The sequence below is a fragment of the Muntiacus reevesi genome, chromosome 1 (assembly GCF_963930625.1).
Source record: "Muntiacus reevesi chromosome 1, mMunRee1.1, whole genome shotgun sequence".
Taxonomy (NCBI): domain Eukaryota; kingdom Metazoa; phylum Chordata; class Mammalia; order Artiodactyla; family Cervidae; genus Muntiacus; species Muntiacus reevesi.
In genome coordinates, this window is record NC_089249.1 from 106,288,259 (window position 1) to 106,313,421 (window position 25,163).

The following is a 25,163-nucleotide window of genomic DNA, read 5'->3' on the forward strand; positions in this document are numbered from 1 at the left end:
TACACATTTTATGAATGAGCTAACAAATTAAAAATAGACTAAACATTCAAAACCTAGATGAAGTCTTACCTAGGTAGTTCTACTACTTACTAGCTATGTGACCTCGAGCAAAGCATTTAAACCTCTCTAAGTCTGACTTCCTCATATGTAAGTCAAGGTAAAAATACATATTTCAAAAATTGTTATAAAGATTATATGACAAGTAATATAGAAGTAAGTTTTACTCTGTGTATATGCTATATAAATGTAAACTTTCTTTTCTTTCCTTTCTTTAAATCATGAATGATAACCTTGGCATATATTTGATCATAACATGTATTCTCTAAACTTAAAAGGAAAAAGGAAAAGAGATGGCACCTCATCAAGAGCAGTGTGTTTCAAGGGGCAGTAGAATATCTATGTTCACAGAGTAAAAAGGGAAAGGTGTCCCTCAGCTTTAAAGTTTTCAACCCAGTTCATCATTATTCACATTCTACTACCAAAACAAGTTTAACTATAGAACAGTTCATAAGTGCAAAATATTTCATTTGTGGCTAGAATAAATGAGACACATAATCACATCAAATGTACATTCAGTAGAAATTCCACTTTGCCATCTGTGAATTTTCACATACTTCAGTGTAACTGAGTTTCTAACAGAAAATCCAGCTCTCAAGGACATTATCTGAATCTGTGACAGGACTGTAGGACACTCGCTGGGAAGGTAAAATAATGAACAAGTTAAGTTTTGTTTTTTATCTAGCTAGGAGATTCATCTGTGAGAGATATCATACTGATAATAATTTAATCATAATTTTGCTGTTATGCCATATTATTATGACAGTTAAGGTTATAATTTAATGTCAGACCCTTTTAATTCAATAAAAGTTATTAATATATCAAAATCTTTTACTAGTAAAGATTTACATGTAGCCAATATTTTCTTTCTCTTAATAGTGTGAAAATTATATGTTCAGATAAAAAAATAATCCTACAGCTTCAGTGGTAAACTAGGTTTTAATTTGGATTCCAAACAGATATTAATTCTGAGAGGTCTTGGGTAACTTCCTTAAATTTTCACCCATATATCACAAGTATGTTTCTCTTTCTCTCTCTCTCTCTCTCTGTCTGTCTTCTTCTCTGAAATACTTGTTCACTTCTTCATCAAGATTCATTATTTAAAATAACTTGCCTCACCAGTTATGTTTCTGCATTTGCTCTTTTGATATCATCCAACTGTAATCCATTCACGCCCAGACTGGAACTATAGTGAAAGCATATATGCACATTAGACACAGGTATGGACAAAAAGAGAAAAAAGAAATAAAAAGAAGCTATGGTGATAATGTTGGCAGCTTGCCAAGTCTCTACTATTTTGATGTGATTTCCCCTGAGTCTGGCTGGAAAGATTGCTGGGGCCTTAGCCTTTCTAAACCACATGGCAATCCCTCCTGAGCAATCTCTGTCTTCATTCCAGTACAGAGTCTCAGGTTTACAGACAGCATAGCAGGTCAACTCAAACTCGCCAAAGTGAGTGAAAATACTAACTCAGCCTGTATTAGATCAAATCAGTCACCTGACCAGTGCTTCTGAAAAGTTAACATGCCCGTGGATCTTGTGATCATCTGGTTACAATGCACATCCTAATTGGGTAGGTCTGGAGTGGAGACAAGTCACCAGGCCTTGGACCATAAACAAGGACTGAGAATATTATCTCTACTCCTAAAACTCACAGATGCCATTAATTGCCCTGCTTCTTTACCTCTCTTTCCACTTCTAGATTTCCAGATTGTAGTACTTTGGTTACACTAAAAATTAGAAAATAGAATTCTACTTATGTGAACCAGGCTTATATAGAATACAAAAATACTTCAAGGAGTGTTTTTTAGATTTTACAATGTTTCTAATTCTAAGAAAAAATGGCATGGTTTAATGCACATTCACTGTGTAATTATACAAACTAAGTGTAAATTCCAATTATAGACCTTAATAGCCAGGATAATTTTAGGAAAAGTAACTCAGTCTTATCATCAGTCTTCTCATCCACAGAATGGAGATAATAATCTCTACTTCATAGTAGTAAACAAAATAGGATAAAATAGTCCCTAGTATACTATAAGTTCTTGATAAATGTTGGGAAAATCATGATTAGATATACTTGGCTCAATGGAATTACTCAATACTATACAAAATTATTTTTAAGTTGGAATTTAGTGTGCTAAATATGGCAGTTTAAGAAAATGCTTTTTTTAAAAAGAAAAATCAAGGCATTATTAACTATTATATGCTTGGCAAAGAGACTCTATTTTTAAATTTTGAATTTCACTTCAGATAAATTATTTTGCATTATAAAGTGGCTGTGTGACAGATATTGAACATTTAAATCAGTTTTCACCACCTTTGAAATACATTTGTTTAATTGGAAACAAAATAAGTGGCTTAAAATTTCTGTAGATGCAGCAACTCTAGTTAATATTTTCTAAATTGTGCTTGAAAATAAATATGTATCAAAAATATTTGATAAACAGCTAAATATGAAGAATATCCCCCCATAATCACTTAGCACATCAAGATATATTGATGCATTGATAGAAAAGTGTCTAGTAATTTGCTGCTAATCAGTTTTACGAAATGGATGACAGCAAGGTATTTATAAAGAGTTCTCTTGCAGCTGACATGAAGCTGGACTTTGTGAACTGAGTCACCATTTAAAACTGGACTATGTAGGACAGTGTGCTATTGATTCAGACAGTCCTTGACCTCAAGTGTAACACTTGCCTTAGCTGAGGAGGCCACTTTTCATTTGGAATGTGTTATCCTTCAGCACCTTTGCCTTTTGATAATAATAAAACAGAGAGATTATAGGAAAGCTTATGATAAGTTAATACAAGAAAAGGCACCTAGCTTTACCCAAACCACTTACGCTGGGCAAAGAATGACAATCTCCTTTCCCAAGTCAGGCTTTGGGGATATTTTTAACTGCCGCCCCCTCTTTACCGTTTGATTCATGTTTTGAGGTGAGCAGTTCTGATTTCTTTTCAGCATCACTATTGTCTTTCAAATGAAAACACCATTTGATTGCCTGCGACACCCTAGATTTGGGGTATGAAGAAATGCTGCTGGCATGTGATTCAAGCTGGGTAAGGATGTACCTGATTCAGAATTGGAATATTGTTAAATATGTTTAGAGAACATCTCCCCTAGTGGCGCTTTCTCTTTCCATTCTCATAAAGGGGAAAGCAGAGCACTGTGAGGTGGAAAGCACGTTTTCTGAAAGGGTCTTCTCCAGTTGGAGAGATGCCAGATCCCATAGTTGAGAGCAGAGCTTTTCAACCTAATGTTTAATTTTATTTCCTCCAAGTTACAACAATTTCTTGTTCTTCTCTTTCCTTTCTATTAATTGCTTTTAAAATTTCTTCTTCCATCTCTAAATATACAGATAGATCTGTAGAACTCTATGTACCTATATTTATAAGATTTACATCTATATTTTATAGATAGATGATAGATCTAAATTGTCTGTATATATTCATAATATATATATCATATAGATAGACATATATGATGATAAAAACAAAAGAAGGAATAAAACACAAAGATTCTCATTCTCTTTTTCTCTCTTCTTTCACTCTTAGCCCCTTATATAATCCTGCATATGGGTAAAAATAATAAGTACATTATATATCCATCAGAATTAATCTACAGGGATTCCATATTTGAATGGGACTATTAAGCTTGACGGTTGTCTTTTTAATGGTATCATATTTTGGTTCGTGGCATGAGGAAGAAAATGTTGTTTTTAGAAAAGTTTCTATAATCTTGAATATCCTTACACACACATACACAACACACACACACACACAAATCCGCTTCAAAATGTAGCCAACTCTTGATTATTCTGCAAATAGGAAATCACAGAGTATAACACAATTTATTGAAATCCATACATAAATTTTTTAGAAAACTGTATCTAGTCCAACTGGTTTAAATTATTGTAGCAAATTTCCATCAAAACTGCTACAAATAAACAGATTCATTTAAAGTTTGAAAGCTTTGATGACTTTCTGTCCTTTTTTCAAACACTGCAATGCCCTTAAAAACAATCAACAAAGGATAAGAAGAAAATGCTAAATTTAGATCCAGATTATATAGACATAACATATTTTAATCCTAAATTTAAAATGAGATGTAAGTTTTATGGCTATGAATCAAATCATAATATGGTTACCTGATTCTATACATGCAAATACACATCATTTCCCCATATATGGATAACATTTTTATTATGTACCAATTCATTTGTCTGCCAGTAATGGCAATCCATACACTCTTTACCTAGGAAACCCTATACTTATTCTAAGACAGCTCAAGTGACATCTCTCTCTTCTGTGAAGTCACCTAAGACTTCAGGATACAACACTTAAAAAATAAATAAAACGCATCTCTTAAAATTGTAATCTACCTATATACTTTTATTCCACTTTATAATGTCAGGTTTTTGAAGGCAGAGGTACACACATACACACATACACACACAATATATATTCTAAAATTTTACTAATTCCTTCTCATTCTAAAAATTCCATGTGCCACAGACCAAATAGGAAACTGTTGAAAATAATCATATTCCTAATGTGTAAATTCACAAATCCTATCATCTCAAATGATTAGAACATAAAGCAAATGATGCCACTATCTGAGTTGTGTGTGTTCTTCGTGGAAAAAAGTACCCATTCAAGTATTATAATTTTACAAGTATTCGGTATCTGCTAAAGCAAACTGGGGCAAAATTTATGACTAAAGAGTCATTAAAAAACTGAGGGAAACTTGTTGAACCACACTGTACATATGGGATAAAAACATGAATGGTGTGAAAAATACAAGGCAATCCATACTTATTTTATTACATAAGGACCTAAGTGTGAATTTATCTAAGATGAGTGATATACCATGATTACTCTCATCTGAGAAAATCGTTATATGAAACAGTTCAATATCAAAACAAGGACACTGCTGTTTTTTATGGGCATAATTTTAGGTAAAGTAATTGCTTCCAGTGACCTTCCTGTTTTTGTGAGTGTTTCATAGGGCATTTTCAATGCAACATTGTCTACAGCTGAAGTTCTCTTCACTATTTTCACTTTCAAGCAAGAATTTTCCCTGTTGTGTGTACCAGCCATTTGAATTCTAAAAATTCAAAGCAGTTAAGTAATTTTACACTCTTAGTCATAAAAATAAGCACTTATTTATTTGTGATTCTATGTATTTTTGTTAATGCTAGCTGTAAAGAGAAATCATAGTGCAGTATCTCAGCTTTAATTTCAAGAGATGCAGGCAGCAATTTCAGGTAGTTAGTTTTTCTTACAGACTAGTGTCTTTTCATATATTGAAGACTAGAGAAGCTCTTACAATGATAATGGAAGAACCTTATACATTTTCATTGACATCAAGTTGCCATTGACATCATGAAATTGACAAGGTAATGGTTTTCACACATACTTTCATTGACACCATAACATCAGAAGTGTCAGACACAATGGAAGTGCCTCCCATAAGATCTATTGGTATTAAAAAAAGAATAGTAAATGCAAAGGGCTATGATGATATAATATTATGTCTCTTAACATTGCTAATTGTCCATAATTCATCTGATTTATAATGAACTCCTCATTACCTTTCACACCCACAAATTTAGGGAAGGGGAAAGGTGAGAAAATTGGAGGTAATAAGTGTTAAGGCTATTGTGATAGATGGAAAAATAAATTTTATCTGAAACTAACATTTATAAAGTACAATGTACAATTGTTCAAAACCAGAAACAGACTGCGGTAATGAGAAAATAGTCAAGGAACTCACACCAATTTGGTATTTCAGGTTAATTGCTTTATTATTAACATAGAGAGGTTGCACATTAGTTCTGTATAATTAGACAGAAATTATGCAGTGTTTGGTAATTGTAGCAGAATTCTGTAGTTTGCTATAACTTTGTGCTGAACCAATATAAAAACTAAAGAATTACAGTCTTTAAAAAGAGACACACAGTTGGCATCAGAGCCTAACTTGAAGCAGAAGCTGATATATGACAGATTTTCATTATTCTTGTGAGGTAAGTTAACTCGATCATATCTGCATGACAGGGTATTAATAAGATACTGGGTGATATTTTTAGTGTAACTAGAAGTATCTCTGGCTGCCAGAGATTTAACTTGTTTTCTTCCCATTTATAAATACTTAAATTTTGAGTTACCTGATTCAGTTTATAATTTTAAATAAAGACTCTTCCGAAAAGTAGCTAAGATTGAATTTTTTCTGTGACCATAATTTTTAATTTCTATAAATTTTAGTGCATCCTATGTTTCAAAGATGTATCAAGCATTAGAGTCAGGGAGATGACCAAGGGAGACAACATCTTGACTAGTAGATCACATATTTCTATAGGGAAGGCAGAGTCTGAACAGTTAATTTCCTACTTCTTATTTATTTACACGACAGTTGAAAAGTATCCTGGAGAAGTCATGGTGCTAAGAGATTGTAGAAAAAGACAGACAGGAGGGCTTCTCAGAGGAAATGGCATTTGTTCCAAAGCCTGAAAACTGAGTCGGCTAGCTGGCAAAAGAAGAGGTGATGAGAAAAACATTCAAAGAAAGAACAATTCTACCTGAAAGCCTTGAGGCACAGAGTTTGAATATGGAAGATCAGGCTTGCATTCTGTGTTTCTTTAAAATGTGTTTATTTTCATTCTACATATTTGAGTGAAATACACCCGAGGGAAGGAAGCTATGAGGAAAGAGCATTGTCCAGTTCACTATAAACTGGCCACTGTTGCCACCTCAGTGTCTGCGAAACTGACTGGGAGCCAGGGAGGAGGGGCTTCCGTCCTGCAGTCATTTAACAATTTTGACAAGGATTCCCCTCCTCTTTCCCTAATTTATCTCAAAATATTTCTGCTTAGAATTCTAAAGATTAGGTCCATTTTTAAAGTGAATTTAACTGCCAGCTAATTTCCATATTTATAGCTTAGAATATACTTTTTCCTTTAACTCCTGCTAGAAAGGTAGCAAGTTATACTTTCAGAAGAGGCATGTGCCAGGCTGGCAATACAGTAATGAATAAGCATACATAATCCTGCCCTCACAAAACTTATCATCTAACAGGAAGTCCAATAAAGTACAGCATGTACCAATATTTAAAATTTTGAAATTATAAAATATTTCTAAACTATATGTTAGCATCTTAGAGAAAACAAAGATAACTCTGCAAATTAATTAATTCTGAAAATATATTCTCTTCCAGACATTATATTAATTTTAGAACTATTTGAACTACTCAGTCAATGTCCAACATGCACCAAATGCTAGCTTCTGGGTGCACTCAGACCTTCTTCACACAGGCACACGTGACATGCCCCAGGGATGCTCACAGATGAAACTACTAAAGAATAAGTGCAAAAGTTAACTTCTTTTAGGAAAGAACTGGCCAGTGGGAGACAGAAAACAGTAGATACATTTTATTTTTACTCTCAACACTCAGCTCCAGAGTCCAGATAATATAATACAGAGAGAACTCAGTCTCACTGATCTAGTCCTTGATTTCATTTAGTAGTGACCAGATCAATAATGGATCAGGCTTCCCCAGTGGCTCTATTGGTAAATAATCTGCATGCAGTGCAAAAGACACAGGTTTGATCCCTGGGTCAGGAAGATCCCCTGGAGAATGAAATGGCAACCCCCTCCAGGATTCTTGGCTGGAGAAAAATGCCATCTCCTGTTGATTCTCCTTTCTTCCCTGCTTCACTCTCCTTGACTCTCGCTTTTGCTTGGGCTTACATGTCATAATAACTTAATAATAGCACACAAGCCATCTACTGATGGATTCGCTTCCCAGGGAACTCATGCTAAGACTGTTCACTTTTTCCATTAAAATATAAGTTAAACATCCTATCCTATCACTGTCAATCCTCTATCAGTTCAGTTCCGTTGCTCAGTCATGTCCTACTCTCTGTGACCCCATGGACTGCAGCACGCCAGGCTTCCCTGTCCATCACCAACTCCTGGAGCTTACTCAAACTCATGTCCATAGAGTAGGTGATGCCATCCAACATCATCCTCTGTCATCCCCTTCTCCTCCTGCCTTCAATCTTTCCCAGCATCAAGGACTTTTCCAATGAGTCAGTTCTTCGCATCAGGTGGTCAAATTTCAGCTTCGGCATCAGTCCTTCCAATGAATATTCAGGACTGATTTCCTTTAGGATGAACTGGATGGATCTTCTTGCAGTCCAAGGGACTCTCAAGAGTCTTCTCCAACACTACAGTTCAAAAGCATCAATTTTTCAGCAGTTAGCTTTCATTATAGTCCAACTCTCACATTCATACATGACTACTGGAAAAAACCACAGCCTTGACTAGATGGACCTTTGTTGGCGAAGTAACATCTCTGCTTTTTAATATGCTGTCTAGGTTAGTCATAGCTTTTCTTACAAGGAGCAAGCATCTTTTAATTTCATGGCTGCAGTCACCATCTTCAGTGATTTTGGAACCCAAGAAAATAAAGTCTCTCAATATTTCCATTGTTTCCCCATCTGTTTGCCATGAAGTGATAGGACCAGATGCCATGATCTTCGGTTTTTGAATGCTGAGTTTTAAGCCAACTTTTTACTCTCCTCCTTCACTTTCATCAAGAGACTCTTTAGCTTTTCTTCATTTTCTGCCATAAGGATGGTGTCATTTGCATATCTGAGGTTACTGATATTTCTCCTGGCAGTCTTCATTCCAGCTTGTGCTTCATCCAGCCTGGCATTTCGCATGATATACTCTGCATATAAGTTAAATAAGCAGGGTGACAATATACAGGCTTGTCTTACTCTTTTCCCAATTTAGAACCAGTCTATTGTTCCATGTCCAATTCTAACCGTAGCTTCTTGACCTGCATACAGATTTCTCAGGCGACAAGTCAGGTGGTATGGTATTCCTATCTCTTTCAGAATTTTCAACAGTTTTTTGTGATCCACACAGTCAAAGGCTTTGCCATAGTCAATAAAGCAGAAGTAGATGTTTTGGGGGGACTCTCTTGCTTTTTTGATGATCCAACAGAGGTTGGCAATTTGATCTCTGGTTCTTCTGCCTTTTCTGAAATCATCTTGAACATCTGGAAGTACTTAGTTCATGCACTGTTGAAGCCTGGCTTGGAGAATTTTGAGCATTACTTTGCTAGCATGTGAGATGAGTGCAACTGTGCGGTAGTTCGAACATTCTTTGGCATTGCCTTGCTTTGGGATTAGAATGAAAATGGACATATTCCAGTCCTGTGGCCACTGCTGAGTTTTCCCAATTTGCTGGGATATTGAGTGCAGCACTTTCACAGCATCATCTTTTAGGATTTGAAATAGCTCAACTGGAATTCCATCACCTCCACTAGCACAGTTCACAGTGATTCTTCCTAAGGCCCACTCAACTTCACATTCCAAGATGTCTGGCTCTAGGTCAGTAGTCATACCATCGTGGTTATCTGAATTGTGAAGATCTTTTTTGTATAGTTTCTGTGTATTTTTGCCATCTTTTCTTAATATCTTCAGATTCTGATAGGTTCATACCATTTCTGTCCTTTATACATAAATCCTCTATACATAATGAGAGGACGTCAATCCTCTACACATAATGGAAATTCAGTGAGATTACAACTTGTCTTCCTTATTGCTTTATATTCAATACCTAAATGACTGACATATAGGAGTTGCTTGATACATTTTTACTGACTACGTGAATTTATCATTGCTACAAAGAATGAATCTACCTTACTTAAATCTTTGCTAGGTTATATAAACCTCAATATGTTTATTCAGACCACAACTGGGTATTCAAATTGTTCTTACTTTTACCTATTTTAACCTGCCAGCATGGAGAATGGAATGGCAACCCATCATAGTATTCGTGCCTGGAGAAGATCATGGAGAGAGGAGATGGTGGGCTATAGTCCATGGGGTAGTAAAGAGTTGGACACGACTAAGCAACTAACACCTAAGCCAGAAAAATTTTTCTGAGCCAGAAAAATCTTGGCTCAGACTCATGATTAACCCATGTTCTTAAAAATGAATTCTCCGGGTCAAAGGGTATGTAAAATTTTAAAATGTTTAATATGCATTTACCATTCAATTTAAATAAAAATTATGACATTAATTTTAAACTATTGGCAATTCTTCCAGGGAACTGGGATATTTTCATAACAGCAACAGAGAAAAGGCATCACCCGTTTCATCAGTTTAAAAACCACATGCTTTCATGGGATGGCAATGAGGGGGCTATTTAGGAGGGTCAAGCCAATGAGTCTAAAAACAAACATTTAAACCTTAAAAATCTTTGCTGTTGAAAACATCTTTTTTTTTTCTATAAGATCCCTCTTCCCACTACTCCTCCCAAAAGCAATTTACTTTTCAGGTCACAGAACCCAGCACCAAACAAATTAAACATCTTATCCATGGCTGTAAGCTCAAAATGCTCAGACCGGTGTTTTTCACTATAAGCCACAAGCAAAGTGATTCCAGGGTGATATTTCTGATAGTAAAAGAAATCCTGGAAACTCTTTACAATTATTCCCGCATGGATCAACATGGCATACAGCAATAGTCTAGAGATCAGTATGAGGCATGTTTGAAGCTGAATCCATACTGACAGAGAAAAACCTTCTATTCGTCGAATACTTGAAGTACCTCATTTCCTATGAACTGGATTATTCCTTCATAAATTGTTGGCAAAAACTATGACGAGTTTAGCTCCTACCTTTGTTACCAAACACAGTCTGCTGATCTGTGTGTAATAGAGGTAACAAAGTAGTCGGTTTCAGAAACTAAAAAAATGTTTATTGTTTGAGAAACTAATCAGTCCATTCTCTGCATAAAAGGAAAAGCCACATTCAGAAACCTGTTAGCTATGAGGAGTTAGCCTGAATGCATTCACACCGGGCTTGGTATTACAACTTTATGTTGGAATTTGGAATTGCTTTTGCTTAGTATTGAGTTAATTGGAAAAATAAATTCAAATTGATAGATTTTAGTCAGCTAACAGACTTTACCACACTATATCAAAACAATGTCACTGATCATTAGTACAGATTTTTTTAAGCATTTTTTTCTTTCTCTTGAAATCTTTATTGACTACCTCAAAAAGTTCTTTGTAATATGTGATAAATGTATTTAAATCTATGTTTTCAGACACTTTAAAAGTTTGAATTAAGTATATATCTTTTAATGGGGACAACAGAACCATATTACTATGAAAATTATAATCCCCAGGGAGTCAACAATCAGGTTAGTGGCAAACCTGGCCCCATGGGCTAGATGTAAACCACAGCTCTGTCCATTGTAGAACTTGAAGGGTTGAAATGAAATCAACACATGCCATCAATGTATTTCTACTTTGATAAACATTGCTTAAATTTCCCCTGGCATTTTAAAAAAATATGTATTAAAAAGAAGAATGTACACAACGCAGGCTGAGCCTCCTCAAATATGAATGTGTTCGATTTCATATTTTTAGTTCTGTGTCTATTGAGAAAAAGCCATTTTTGCTCAACCCCAGTCTGTAAATTTCTGTGTGCTTATTGACATAATATGCAAATGTCCTTGACCAGATAAAAAGACAAAAAGAAAACTGCCTGCCTGCTTGCACAAGCCATGAAGCACTGCAAACCCTCTCAAAGACCTCTCTCTTATCAAAACAATTCTCCAAGGCTGAGCGATGATCTGAAAAAAAAACTAAGAGAAAATAACAAAGAGGAAAAAATCAAGCTTGCACATTTTCAACTTACATCTGTTGAAATACAATCTGACAAATAAATAAGCAAAAATATGAAGTTTTGCTAAAATAATTTCAATAATGCTTTTTTTTTAAAAAAGAAAAAAAAAAAACAATTATGAGATAAATATTGCCAGGGGAACAAAAGCTATTTGTTTACCACAAACTTATTCTTTATTTCATTTTAAAAGACAGATGTGGTTCACCTTAATATATGAAACTATGGTAGATTTGCATTCTTTTTAAAGCAATTTTCTCTTTTCTAATGACTGCAATCATCTGGAGCTAGCCAATGTCTATTAAGGGTTAAATGAATGAATTTCAAGTTTATTATAATGCAGATACTATCTCCAAGCACCCTGAGTAAGTTCTTCACTTCACTTCTAAGGTCAACTCTCTACACCAGTTTCACCTAAAAAAACATAGTTTTTAAATATTAATTTTTTTTTTTTTGCTATGAAGCTTGGACTTGATTTTTAATGACTGATTCATATTAGAATAAATCCCTAAAAGGGGTGTTGCCTTAGAGACTATCCTTCTCTTTGGAAAACTGACTCCATGTATAGAGTTTTGGCAACAGAAAAGAAATTACTGTCATAGTCTCAAAAGCTACCCTGCTTCCAGATTCACAAATGATCATTTCCTAAATCAATACATCTCTTAGGCACATTTTCTTAAAAATGTCAACTGTATATATTTAGATTTAACAAATACTTTATTTTAGCTCTCTTCATTTTTTTTTTGATTACTGGAGCCTGTTCTGACATCATGGGGAGATGTATAAAGACAAATATTAAATTCTGCACTATACCAGTCAAGTCAGTGGCACTACTGAATGAGATTTTCATTGCTAAACCACATGACAACTCTATGGTTTCTGCCAGACATAAAGTGGACTTGTATTCAGTTGGCATTTCAGCACTTCTTTGGAGCACAACCGCTTTTCAGAATTACAAGGTTACTTAATTGAAAGTAGATTTTAAAATTATAGTAGTTGTTAAATACTAGGAGCTAAATTTTCACTTGTATACTTAAAGCTGTTATTTGGAGCTGAATCGGGCAGGCAGTTTAACAAGGAAGAGGAAATGTTTAAAATCACCAAGATCATTATCCAGTGAAATTAAAATCCCGAAACCAGAGGCCTCAGCATTGCATGGAAATTTGCAGGTGAATCCAGCATCCTTATGAGAAACACATCTGGATAGGCACCAGGATTAGATACCCTGGGGAGTATATAGACTGGGGAGGAGAAGAGAGGCCAGCAAGTCCCCAGCCTGGGGGAAATCATGCCCCCGGTGCCTGCAGACGTGGACTCAGGCGTACAGTAGAAGAGAACCGTCAGTTTCGGTGAAAGCTGTGACGTATGCTCACATGTATATGTGTGTATAAATGTTATTTCCCAGGCCTCTTTCCTACACCTTTGGGGGGTGAGAGGTGTAAAATAGGAAATCAGTGATCGTGCATTGATGGCAGGAAATGAACAGCATGCTACAAAAGTAGGGGGAGTCATAAAAGTGGCCCCCTAAAGAGTGCACATCCTTATCTCAAAACTTATGAATGTGGCATCTTTCATGGCAAAAAGGACACTGCAAATATAATTAAGTTGAGGATCTTGAGGTGGGGGGATTATCCTGGATTACCCGGAGCGGGCGAAAGCAACAGGTCTCTAAAGAGAGAGAGGAAGGAAAATCAAGGTCAGAGAAGCAAATTAACAATGGAAGCAGAGGTCAGAGAAGAGAGAAGATGGTATGCTGCTGCCTTTGAAAATGGAAAGGGCAACAAACCAAGGAATGAACACAACCTCTAGAAACTGGAAAAGACAAAGCAGTGATTGTCCACCACAGCCTGCAAAAAGAATCAGTCCTGCTAACTTCTTGATTTTCTCCCTAGTGAGACATCCAGTTTTCAGAAATGTTACGACAAGCTTGTGGAAATCTGTTACAGCAGCAACAGGAAATTAATATAGATATTTTATTGCAATTTAAAGAAAGGCAATTTACATTCCATCAAGAACCTTTACCCAGTACCCATTTTCAATGCATAGTGATGACCAAGATGGCCTTAGCCAGGTTTCTTCCTGAACTCCCTTTTCTTAGAGCATTTACTTTAGAAATGCTCCCTTCCCTGGGTTGGGAAGATCCCCTGGAGAAGAGAAAGGCTACCTACTCCAGTATTCTGGAGTGCTCCCAGGGATGCTCCCTTCATTTACTTTAGACATGCTCCTTTCTACAAGCTTCCCTTGTGGCTCAACTGGCAAAGAATTCTCCTGCAATGCGGGAGACCTGGCTTCGATCCCTGGGTTGGGAAGATTCCCTGGAGAAGGGAAAGGCTACCCATTCCAGTATTCCAGCTTGGAGAATACTGTGGACTGTATAGTCCATGGGGTCACAAAGAGTCAGACATGACTGAGTGACTTTCACTTTACTTTAGAAAACTTGCAATTGTAAATTCTGTCACAATGAGCTGTAAATCTTCTCCTAGCCTCTTAGCAGTTTCACACTCCCAAAATGTCTTTCTCAAAGGCCTTTGAAATGTAATCATCAAAGGAAACAGTGCCCAGATCTCCCAGTCTCTAAGACAGCACAGGAACCTAACTTCCACAAGCAACAAGCAGAAAACGCAAATATCCTAATCACACTGACCAATCTCTTCCTTTATATCCTCCAGTACTTTTCCCCTAGTCTCCACAGAATTCTCTTCTGTGTCTTGACTTATCTGTTTCTGCTGATGTCAGTTTTCCCATTTTTATCTCTATTTTCTATCTCCCATTGTCCGTTCTTTGGTTCTGCTCCACACTGGGAATGCGTGGCTAACATCTCTGACTGCCCTCCAGCCTGCTCTGACTCTTTCTAGTTTGACTCTGAACCAAAGAAGATCAGAACCTATCTGGGACTCCAAGACTGAACTTATTCTGCTGTTTTGGGCCAGTGGATCACTCTTCTCCCTTTTCTTCACGACTCTCCTTTCAGTCTCCGGGACTTCCTGAAAGCCCTCAAGCACTGCCTGCTTTCTTTCTCACTTGCCAGCATGCGTGTGTGCTAAGTCACCTCAGTTGTGTCCAACTCTTTGTGACACTATGGACTGTAGCCCTCCAAGCTCTTCTGTCCATGGAATTTTCCAGGCAATAATACTGGAGTGGGTTGCCATGTCTGCCTCCAGAGGATCTTCCTGACCCAGAGACTGAACCCATGTCACCTTTGGCTCCTGCATTGCAGGCAGATTCTTTACCTCTGAGCCACCAGAGAAGCCACCTGACAGCGCTATCAGGGTATTAACCATGTGTGCATATATATTTTCTTTTCATTCTACTGGAACTTGAGGGAGAGGGATGGTAGATCCACATGCTCAATTTGTCATTTTATACCCCATGTTCTGTTCTTAAACCGTTCGGTTAGATACTTCCACCAGATTAGACTTCTGCCTCTTCCACCCAGCCATTCAGTTAGCTCCTTTTTATTTTATTAGTTCCACTGCTCATCAACAAAAAAACAAAACCAACATGGAAACAATCCAAAAACAAACAGAACCTCCTTCTATTTTATGTCAACAAATTTTGCTTTCTTTAGTCCCTGAGCCCTAGACATTTTTTTTCTTTCTTTTTTTTTTTCCTGCATTTCTAAAGACTGGATTCTCTGGTAAACTTAAAGAGTCTTGCACTAGGAATCTCACACCTCCTACTTCCTTCACTAGTTTCTGCCAAGAGGAGAAACTGCTCTATCTCCCCACTGGGACAAGTTACATCATCTCTATTAGAGGGCAGACACACTACAGGTGGTGTGAGTCTTAAATATAATTTTTCCTTCCTCCTATATTTTATCTTAAACTAAACAAACCAAAAAAAAACATACAGGTAGCCTTTTATACATGATGTGAGAAGAAGCAACTGTTAAAATATAAAGGAAGAAAAATGCCTTTCGATTGTTTCTTCAATTTTCTCCTGACACATGGACTCTCCATTTTTGTTCATAACAATATCCAAGTTCTGTTCTAACTAAAAAACCTCCAGAAGTCAAAGTGAGTGGGTTGTTACCATGTACTAGTATCTTTTTTCTCAAATAATTATTCACTGGGCTTGTTTCATTTAAGAATGCAGTTTCTTATGCATTTCATCAGTGTGTAGAAAACAGTGGGAGTGAAAAATCATTTTGTCAACAGTCAGTCAGTCAGTTCAGTCACTTAGTCGTGTCCAACTCTTTGCGACCCCATGAATCACAGCACGCCAGGCCTCCCTGTCCATCACAAACTCACGGAGTTTACTCAAACTCATACCCATCAAGTTGGTGATGCCATTCAGTCATCTCATGCTCTGTCATCCCCTTCTCTTCCTGCCCCCAATCCCTCCCAGTATCAGGGTCTTTTCCAATGAGTCAACTCTTCACATGATGTGGCCAAAGTATTGGAGTTTCAGCTTCAGCATCAGTCCTTCCAATGAACACCCAGCACTGATCTGCTTTAGGATGAACTGGTTGGATCTCCTTGCTCTCCAAGGGACTCTCAAGAGTCTTCTCTAACACCACAGTTCAAAAGCATCAATTTTTCAGCACTCAGCTTTCTTCACAGTCCAACACTCACATCCATACATGACCACTGGAAAAACCATAGCCTTGACTAGACAGACCTTTGTTGGCAAAGTAATGTCTCTGCTTTTTAATATGCTATCTAGGTTGGGCATAACTTTCCTTCCAAGGAGTAACCTTATTTTCATGGCTACAGTCACCATCTGCAGTGATTTTGGAGCCCCCCAAAATAAAGTCTGACACTGTTTCCATTGTCTCCCCATCTATTTCACATGAGGTGATGGGACCAGGTGCCATGATCTTAGTTTTCTGAATGTTGAGCTTTAAGCCAACTTTTTCACTCTCCTCATTAACTTTCATCAAGAGGCTTTTTAGTTCCTCTTCACTCTCTGCCATAAGGGTGGTGTCATCTCCATATCTGAGGTTATTAATATTTCTCACGGCTATCTTGATTCCAACTTGTGCTTCTTCCAGCCCAGCATTTTTCATGATGTACTCTGCATATAAGTTAAATAAGTAGGGTGACAATATACAGCCCTGACATACTCCTTTTCCGATTTGGAACGAGTCTGTTGTTCCATGTCCAGTTCTGACTGTTGCTTCCTGACCTGCATACAGGTTTCTCAAGAGGCAGGTCAGGTGGTCTGGTATTCCCATCTCCTTCAGAATTTTCCATAGTTTATTGTGATCCAGACAGTCGAAGGCTTTGGCGTAGTCAATAAAGCAGAAATAGATGTTTTTCTGGAACTCTCTCGCTTTTTCAATGATCCAGAGCATATTGGCAATTTGATCTCTGGTTCCTTTGCCTTTTCTAAGTCCAGCTTGAACATCTGGAAGTTCTCAGTTCACGTATTGCTGAAGCCTGGCTTGGAGAATTTTGAGCATTACTTTACTAGCATGTGAGATGAGTGCAATTGTGCGGTAGTTTCAGCATTCTTTGGGATTATCTTTCTTAGGGATTGGAATGAAAACAGACCTTTTCCAGTCCTGTGGCCACTGCTGAGTTTTCCAAATTTGCTGACATATTGAGTGCAGCACCTTCACAGCATCATCTTTCAGGATTTGAAATAGCTCAACTGGAATTCCATCATCTCCACTAGCTTTGTTCATAATGATGCTGTCTAAGGCCCAGTTGACTTCACATTCTAGGATGTCTGGCTCTAGGTCAGTGATCAGACCATTGTGATTATCTGGGTCATGAAGATCTTTTTTGTACAGTTCTTCTGTGTATTCTTGCCACCTCGTCTTAATATCTTTTGCTTTTGTTAGGTCCATACCATTTCTGTCCTTTATTGAGGCCATCTTTGCATGAAATGTTCCCTTGGTATCTCTGATTTTCTTGAAGAGATCTTTAGTCTTTCCTATTCTATTGTTTTCCTCTATTTCTTTGCACTGATCGCTGAGGAAGGCTTTCTTATCTCTCCTGGCTATTCTTTGAACTCTGCATTCAAATGGAAATATCTTTCTTTTTCTCCTTTGCTTTTTGCTTCTCTTCTTTTCACAGTTATTTGTAAGGCCTCCTCAGACAACCATTTTGCCTTTTTGCATTTCTTTTCCATGGGGATGGTCTTGATCCCTGTCTCCTGTACAATGTCACGAACCTCTGTCCATAGTTCATCAGGCTCTCTGTCTATCAGATGTAGTCCCTTAAATCTATTTCTCACTTCTACTGTATAATCTTAAGGGATTTGATTTAGGTCATACCTGAATGGCCTAGTGGTTATCCCTACTCTTTTCAGTTTAAGTCTTAATTTGGTCATAAGGAGTTCATGATCTGAGCCACAGTCAGCTCCAGGTCTTGTTTTTGCTGATTGTATAGAGCTTCTCCATCTTTGGCTGCAAAGAATATAATCAATCTGATTTCGGTGTTGGCCATCTGGTGATGTCCATGTGTAGAGTCTTGTCTTGTGTTGTTGGAAGAGGGTGTTTGCTATGACCAGTGCATTCTCTTGGCAAAACTCTATTAGCCTTTGCCCTGTTTCATTCTGTACTCCAAGTCCAAATTTACCTGTTACTCCAGGTGTTTCTTGACTTCCTACTTTTGCATTCCAGTCCCCTATAATGAACAGGACATCTTTTTTGGGTGTTAGTTCTAGAAGGTCTGGTAGGTCTTCATAGAACCATTCAACTTCAGCTTCTTCAGCATTACTAGTTGGGGCATAGGCTTGGATTACTGTGATATTGAATGGTTTGCCTTGGAAACGAACAGAGATCATTCTGTCATTTTTGAGATTGCATCCAAGTACTGCATTTCAGACTCTTTTGTTGACTATGATGGCTACTCCATTTCTTTTAAGGGATTCCTGCCCACAGTAGTAGATATAATGGTCATCTGAGTTAAATTCACCCATTCCAGTCCATTTTAGTTCGCTGATTCCTAGAATGTCAACATTCACTCTTGCCGTCTCCTGTTTGACCACTTCCAATTTGCCTTGATTCATGGACCTAACCTTCCAGGTTCCTATGCAATATTGCTCTTTACAGCATCAGACCTTGCTTCTGTCACCAGTCCCATCCACAACTGGCCGTTGTTTTTGCTTTGGCTCCATCCTTTCATTCTTTCTGGAGTTATTTCTCCACTGATCTCCAGTAGCATATTGGGCACCTACCTACCTGGGGAGTTCCTCTTTCAGTATCCTACCATTTTGCCTTCTCATACTGTTCATGGGGTTCTCAAGGCAAGAATACTGAAGTGGTTTGCCATTCCCTTCTCCAGTGGACCACATTCTGTCATATCTCTCCACCATGACCCGACTGTCTTGGGTGGCCCCACACGGCATGGCTTAGTTTCATTGAGTTCGACAAGACTGTGTTACCCAAAATTACGAAACTAGGAGTGTGGGTCTGAGGATGACAATTGGTTGGGATACTAAGGTAATAAAGTATTTTCCTCTATTCATTTAGAGAGCAACATTGCTTGGGGCTTCCCAGGAGAGAAAAGGACAAACCAATTAACATAGGTCATTGAACTGCCAACCTCTAACCCTTTTCTTTCTCCCTTCCCTACTTCCTTCCTTCCATGTATTCAATACTTCTTTCCATATTTTCTTCCTTCCATCTATAGAATAAGTATTCTATAAATACTTATTGAATATCTAAAATACACCAGGAATTTTCCTTGGGGGTGTAAACATAAAGATGAGTAAGAAAAGGCACTTTGGCTTTCAGCCCTCATAGCTCTGAGGGGCAGACAGTTATGACCACTGACAGTAATGATGTACCCCTGCAGCCTAACAACTGCTATAACTTTGGTGAACAAAACAGTATGGGAACACAATGATCACCTATTACACTTCATTAAGACAATGAAATCTGACCTGCATGGAGTTTTTTCAGATAAGACACAAGGAAAGGCAAAGGTAATAGTGCGTGCGCGCTTAGTCGTGTCCAAGTCTTTGCAACCCCAAGGACTGTAGAACTCCAAGCTCCTCTGTCCATGGAATTTTCCAGGCAAGAATACTGGAGTAAGTTGCCATTTCCTACACCAGGGAATTGTCCCAATCCAGGGATCGAACCTGCGTCTCCTGCATTTGGCAGGCGGATTCTTTACCACTATCTCACCTAGGACACCCCAAACAGTGCATGTAAATGCCTAGAGGAGTAACAGGGCAAGAGCTGTTTACTACAGCTCCTGCTGTAGGAAGTACAGTGTGAATGCGGCTCTGAGAACACAGGTATGAAATCACAATCAACGTTCATAGGTTCAATGGGATTAATCTCTCAAGAGCTTTGTACTCCGTGTCTAGAAATAGGAAACCTACCCTGACAATGCAAAGGTTTATAATCAAGGAAGCAGCATTAAAGTTTATTTTTTTAGGAAGCTCTTAGTCTCCTCATGCTGCCACAACCAAATATATAGACTGGGTAGTTTAAAAAACAGAAATTTATTTGCTCACAGTTTTGGAGGCTAGAATTCCCAGACCAAAATGCCAGCATTGTCAGGTTTTCCAAAGAATTCTCTTCCTGGCTTGCACAGGATCAACTTCTGGTTGTATCCTCATATGGCAGAGAAAGATAGAGCTCTCTGGTGTTTCTTAATGGTGCTGATTCTATCATAAGGACCCCACTCTTACAACCTCATTCACATTTAACCACCTCCAAAGGGCTCCATCTCCAAATGCCATTACACCAGGTATTTGGGCCTTAACATACGAACTGCATCAGGGTGGAGAACTAACATAAAGAAACATGGACAAATAACAGGACTCCTGCAGGGATATGGAACAAAGACTTAAACGAAGGGGTAGATGCTGGTAAAATCAATTTGATCGGGTATTTACAAAGTGAACAATTAAGCAAAGCAAACAGAAATAGTGACAGCATGGATAAAAAAAGATATTCATTTTACAGACGTTTCTGAGAGAGAAGTAATGCTTTTTTAATTCATCTGACACAAAAAGTGAAAAAGAAGGAAAATTCAGATATAAGAGGATTTAATATAAGACATGGGACCAATATTAAAAGCATATCACTGTGTAGTTTACCCTTGAACTTTGGCTTCTCACCTTCCAGTGGTACATCTCTAAGGTTGCATCACCAGAGCATTCAGTCCTCCACTTTTAACAGTAACAGTCAGTCAGTTCAGTCTCTCAGTCGCGTCTGACTCTTTGCGAACCCCTGAACTGCAGCATACCAGTCCAACATGTCCATCACCAACTCCCAGAGTTTAGTCAAACTCATGCCCATTGAGTCGGTGATGCCATCCAATCATCTCATCCTCTATGGTCCCCTCCTCCTCCTGTCTTCAATCTTTCCCAGCATCAGGGTCTTATCAGATGAGTCAGGTCTTTGCATTAAGGGGCCAAAGTATTGGATTATTGGATTTTCACCTTCAAGATCAGTCCTTCCAATGAATATTCAGGACTGATCTCTTATAGGATGGACTGGTTGGATCTCCTTGAAGTCCAAGGGATTCTCAAGAGTCTCCTCCAAAACCACAGTTCAAAAGCATCAATTCTTGGCACTCAGGTTTCTTTATAGTCTAACTCTTACATCAATACATGACTATTGGAAAAACCATAGCCTTGACTAGAAGGACCCTTGTTGGCACAGTGATCTCTCTGCTTTTTAATATGCTGTGAAGGTTGGTCATAACTTTTCTTCCAAGAATCAGCATCTTTTAATTTCATGGTTACAGTCATCATCTACAGGGATTTTGGAGCCCCAGGAAATAAAGCCTGCCACAGTTTCCACTGTTTCTCCATCTATTTGCCATGAAGTGGTGGAATCAGATACCATGATCTTAGTTTTCTGAATGTTGAGCTTTAAGCCAACTTTTTCACTCTCTTCTTTCACTTTCACTGAGAGGCTCTTTAGTTCTTCTGCGCTTTCGGCCATAACGGTGGTATCATCTACATATCTGAGGTTATTGATATTTCTCCTGGCAATCTTGATTCCAGCTTGGACTTCATTCAACCCAGCGTTTCTTATAATGTTCTCTACATATAAGTTAAATAAGCAGGGTGACAATATATAGCCTTGACATACTCCTTGTCCTATTTGGAACCAGTCTGTTGTTCCAAGTCCATTTCTAATGCTAACTGTTGTTTCCTGACCTGCATACAGATTTCTCAAGAGGCAGGTCACATGGTCTGGTATTCCCAGCTTTTGAAGGATTTTCCACAGTTTATTGTGATCCACACAGTCAAAGGCCTTTGTGTAGTCAATAAACCAGAAGTAGATGTGGTTTTTTTTTTGGAACTCTCTTCCTTTTTCGATGATCCAGCGGATGTAGGCAATTTGATCTCTGGTTCCTCTGCCTTTTCTAAGTCCAGCTTGAACATCTGGAAGTTCCTGGTTCACATATTGCTGAAGCCTGGCTTGGAGAATTTTGAGCACTACTTTACTAGCGTGTGAGATGAGTGCAGTTGTGTGGTAGTTTGAGCATTCTTTGCATTGCCTTTCTTTGGGATTGGAATGAAAACTGACCTTTTCTGGTCCTGTGGCCACTGCTGAGTTTTCCAATTTTGCTGGCATATTGAGTGCAGCACTTTCACAGCATCATCTTTTAGGATTTGACATAGCTCAACTGGAACTCCATCATCTCCACTAGCTTTGTTCATCGTGATGCTTCCTAAGGCCCACTTGACTTCACATTCCAGGATATCTGGCTCTAGGTGAGTGATCACACCATCATGTGAAGATCTTTTCTGTACAGTTTTTCTGTGTATTTTTGCCACCTCTTCTTAATATCTTAATATCTTCTGCTTCTGTTAGTTCCACACCATTTCTGTCCTTTATTGAGGCCATCTTTGCATGAAATGTTCCCTTGGTATCTCTGATTTTCTTGAAGAGATCTCTAGTCTTTCCCATTCTATTGTTTTCCTCCATTTCTTTGCACTGATCGCTGAGGAAGGCTTTCTTATCTCTCCTTGCTATTCTTTGGAACTCTGCTTTCAAATGGGAATATCTTTCCTTTTCTCCTTTGCTTTTCGCTTCCCTTCTTTTCACAGCTATTTGTAAGGCCTCCTCAGACAACCATTTTGCCTTTTTGCATTTCTTTCCACGGGGATGGTCTTGATCCCTGTCTCCTGTACAATGTCATGAACCTTCGTCCATAGTTCATCAGACACTCTGTCCAGTCCCCTATAATGAAAAGGACATCTTTTTTGGGTGTTAGTTCTAAAAGGTCTTGTAGGTCTTCATAGAACCGTTCAACTCAGCTTCTTCAGCGTTACTGGTTCGGGCATAGGCTTGGATTACCGTGATATTGAATGGTTTGCCTTGGAAATGAACAGAGATCATTCTGTCATTTCTGAGATGCAACCAAGTACTGCATTTCGGACCCTTTTGTTGACTATGATGGCTACTCCATTTCTTCTAAGGGATTTTTGCCCACAGTATTCTTCCCTGAAGAACCCCATGAACAGCACGAAAAGGCAAAAAGATAGGACCCTAAAGATGAACTCGCCAGGTGGGTAGGTGCCCAATATGCTACTGGAGAACAGTGGAGAAATAACTCAGAAAGAATGAAGAGACGGAACCAAAGCAAAAACGATACCCAGTTGAGGATGTGACTGGTGATGGAAGTAAAGTCTGAGGCTGTAGAGAGCAATATTGCACAGGAACCTGGAATGTTAAGTCCATGAATCAAGGCAAATTGGAAGTGGTCAAACAGGAGATGGCAAGAGTGAACGTTGATATTTTAGGAATCAGAAAACTAAAATGGACTGGAATGGGTGAGTTTAATTCATATAACAGTAACAATTTAGAGTTAATACCAGTTCAATTCAGGGCTTCCATGTTGGCTCAGGTGGTAAAGCACCTGCCTGCAATGTGAGAGACCCGAGTTCCATCCTTGAGTTGGGAAGATTCTCCTGGAGAAGGGAAAGGCAACCTACCCCAGTATTCTTGCCTGGAGAATCCCATGTACAGAGGAGCCAGGTGGGCTACAGTCCATGGGGTCACAAAGAGTCAGACACGATTGAGTGACTAACATACACATGCACAATCTATAGCTTTTGTTTAGCTTTTTTGCTTTTAAGCCTAAACAAATGCCAAGAGTATTTTATATATTAAAATAAATCCTTTCAGTGTCAAAGCCAAATTCCCAACAGAATCGATTCTTCTTTGTGTGGGTTTGCAAATCTTCCCTGCTTATGCCAAATCCTGTAGATCAGTAGCAGGGACCTAGCATTTTGGGGCAGTTAGTCTATGTCAGCCAGCAATAGATTGGGAGTTTGGCTTGTCGACTGTTGGTTGCATTTTATGTCCCTCTTTGTAGGTTGAGAAAATGCAGCTGGGCTTTCAGAACACAAAAAAGAGTCAGGAAGAACATGAAATCTCAACAAACCAATGAGGTCATCTGAGTGATCATAGGAGAAATGAGGAATCATGAAGATTATACCTTGACAGAAGAGAGAGAGAAAAGTGAAAGGAGAGCAAGCCTGAAGAGGCAGCAGGGTCAGTGAAATAGGATGCAGAGCCTTTAGTGAACAGCGTGTTTATTTCAAGGAAAATTAATAGCGTATTATGAAGCACCTATTGATCGCTCTAGGTATGTGCTGGTGATGCAAAAGAATACAAAAGAAGTTCAAGATCTGAGTCCTCCCACCAAGGACATTTACATTCTATTCTCCTCTTTTCAGCTTTTCCAGTCCCACTCATCTTCTCTCCTTTCTACAAATCAATTCAAAGTGGCATCAAAATACAGAATATCAAGAAAACACTTTCAAGTGTTTTGTACTTCTCTTCCCCCACATTCTGTATCCTATCATTTAGACCTCTCATTAATACATGGAAATGTATGCCTCTTTCAATGCATTTATCTTAACTGTAAGCTTCCTAAGAACAGAAATTAAATACAAATAAGTACCTCCAGCCCCCTTATAAATGCCTAGCACAGTGCCATATGCACAAGGAGATCTTATTATTAATTGATTCAGTTCTGGCTGGGACAACTGCTAAATAACAGTTTTATGACTGAACAATGAATACATGCTTTTTCCCTGGCATTTGGATCTCTAAAGCAGTGACATAACTCAATTGCTTATTTTACTACTGAACTTTTTCATTTAATATACAAAAAGCAGAAAATGAATCCTGGTCCTGAGAACTTTTTTATTTTTAGTTGACTCTTGTGTAAAGCATTCCTGTTCCATTGTTCTTCCATAGACTCTTCCATCTCATTAAATGTATGCCTCCAGGGGATCACAGGAATACATCAATTTACCAAGCACAGTTTTTAAAAAAAATTAATCATGCATTTTACAATATTATTTATTATTGGTATCTTCAACTCAATTAAACAGCCATTTATTTTTAGATTTACTATTTGTTATGATGGAGAAACAGAAGATACGACAACTTGGTGCTTAAATATTTCAGTGAGGAGAAAGAAAAGGTATATATAGACATTTTAATATCATTATCAAGTGCTGTG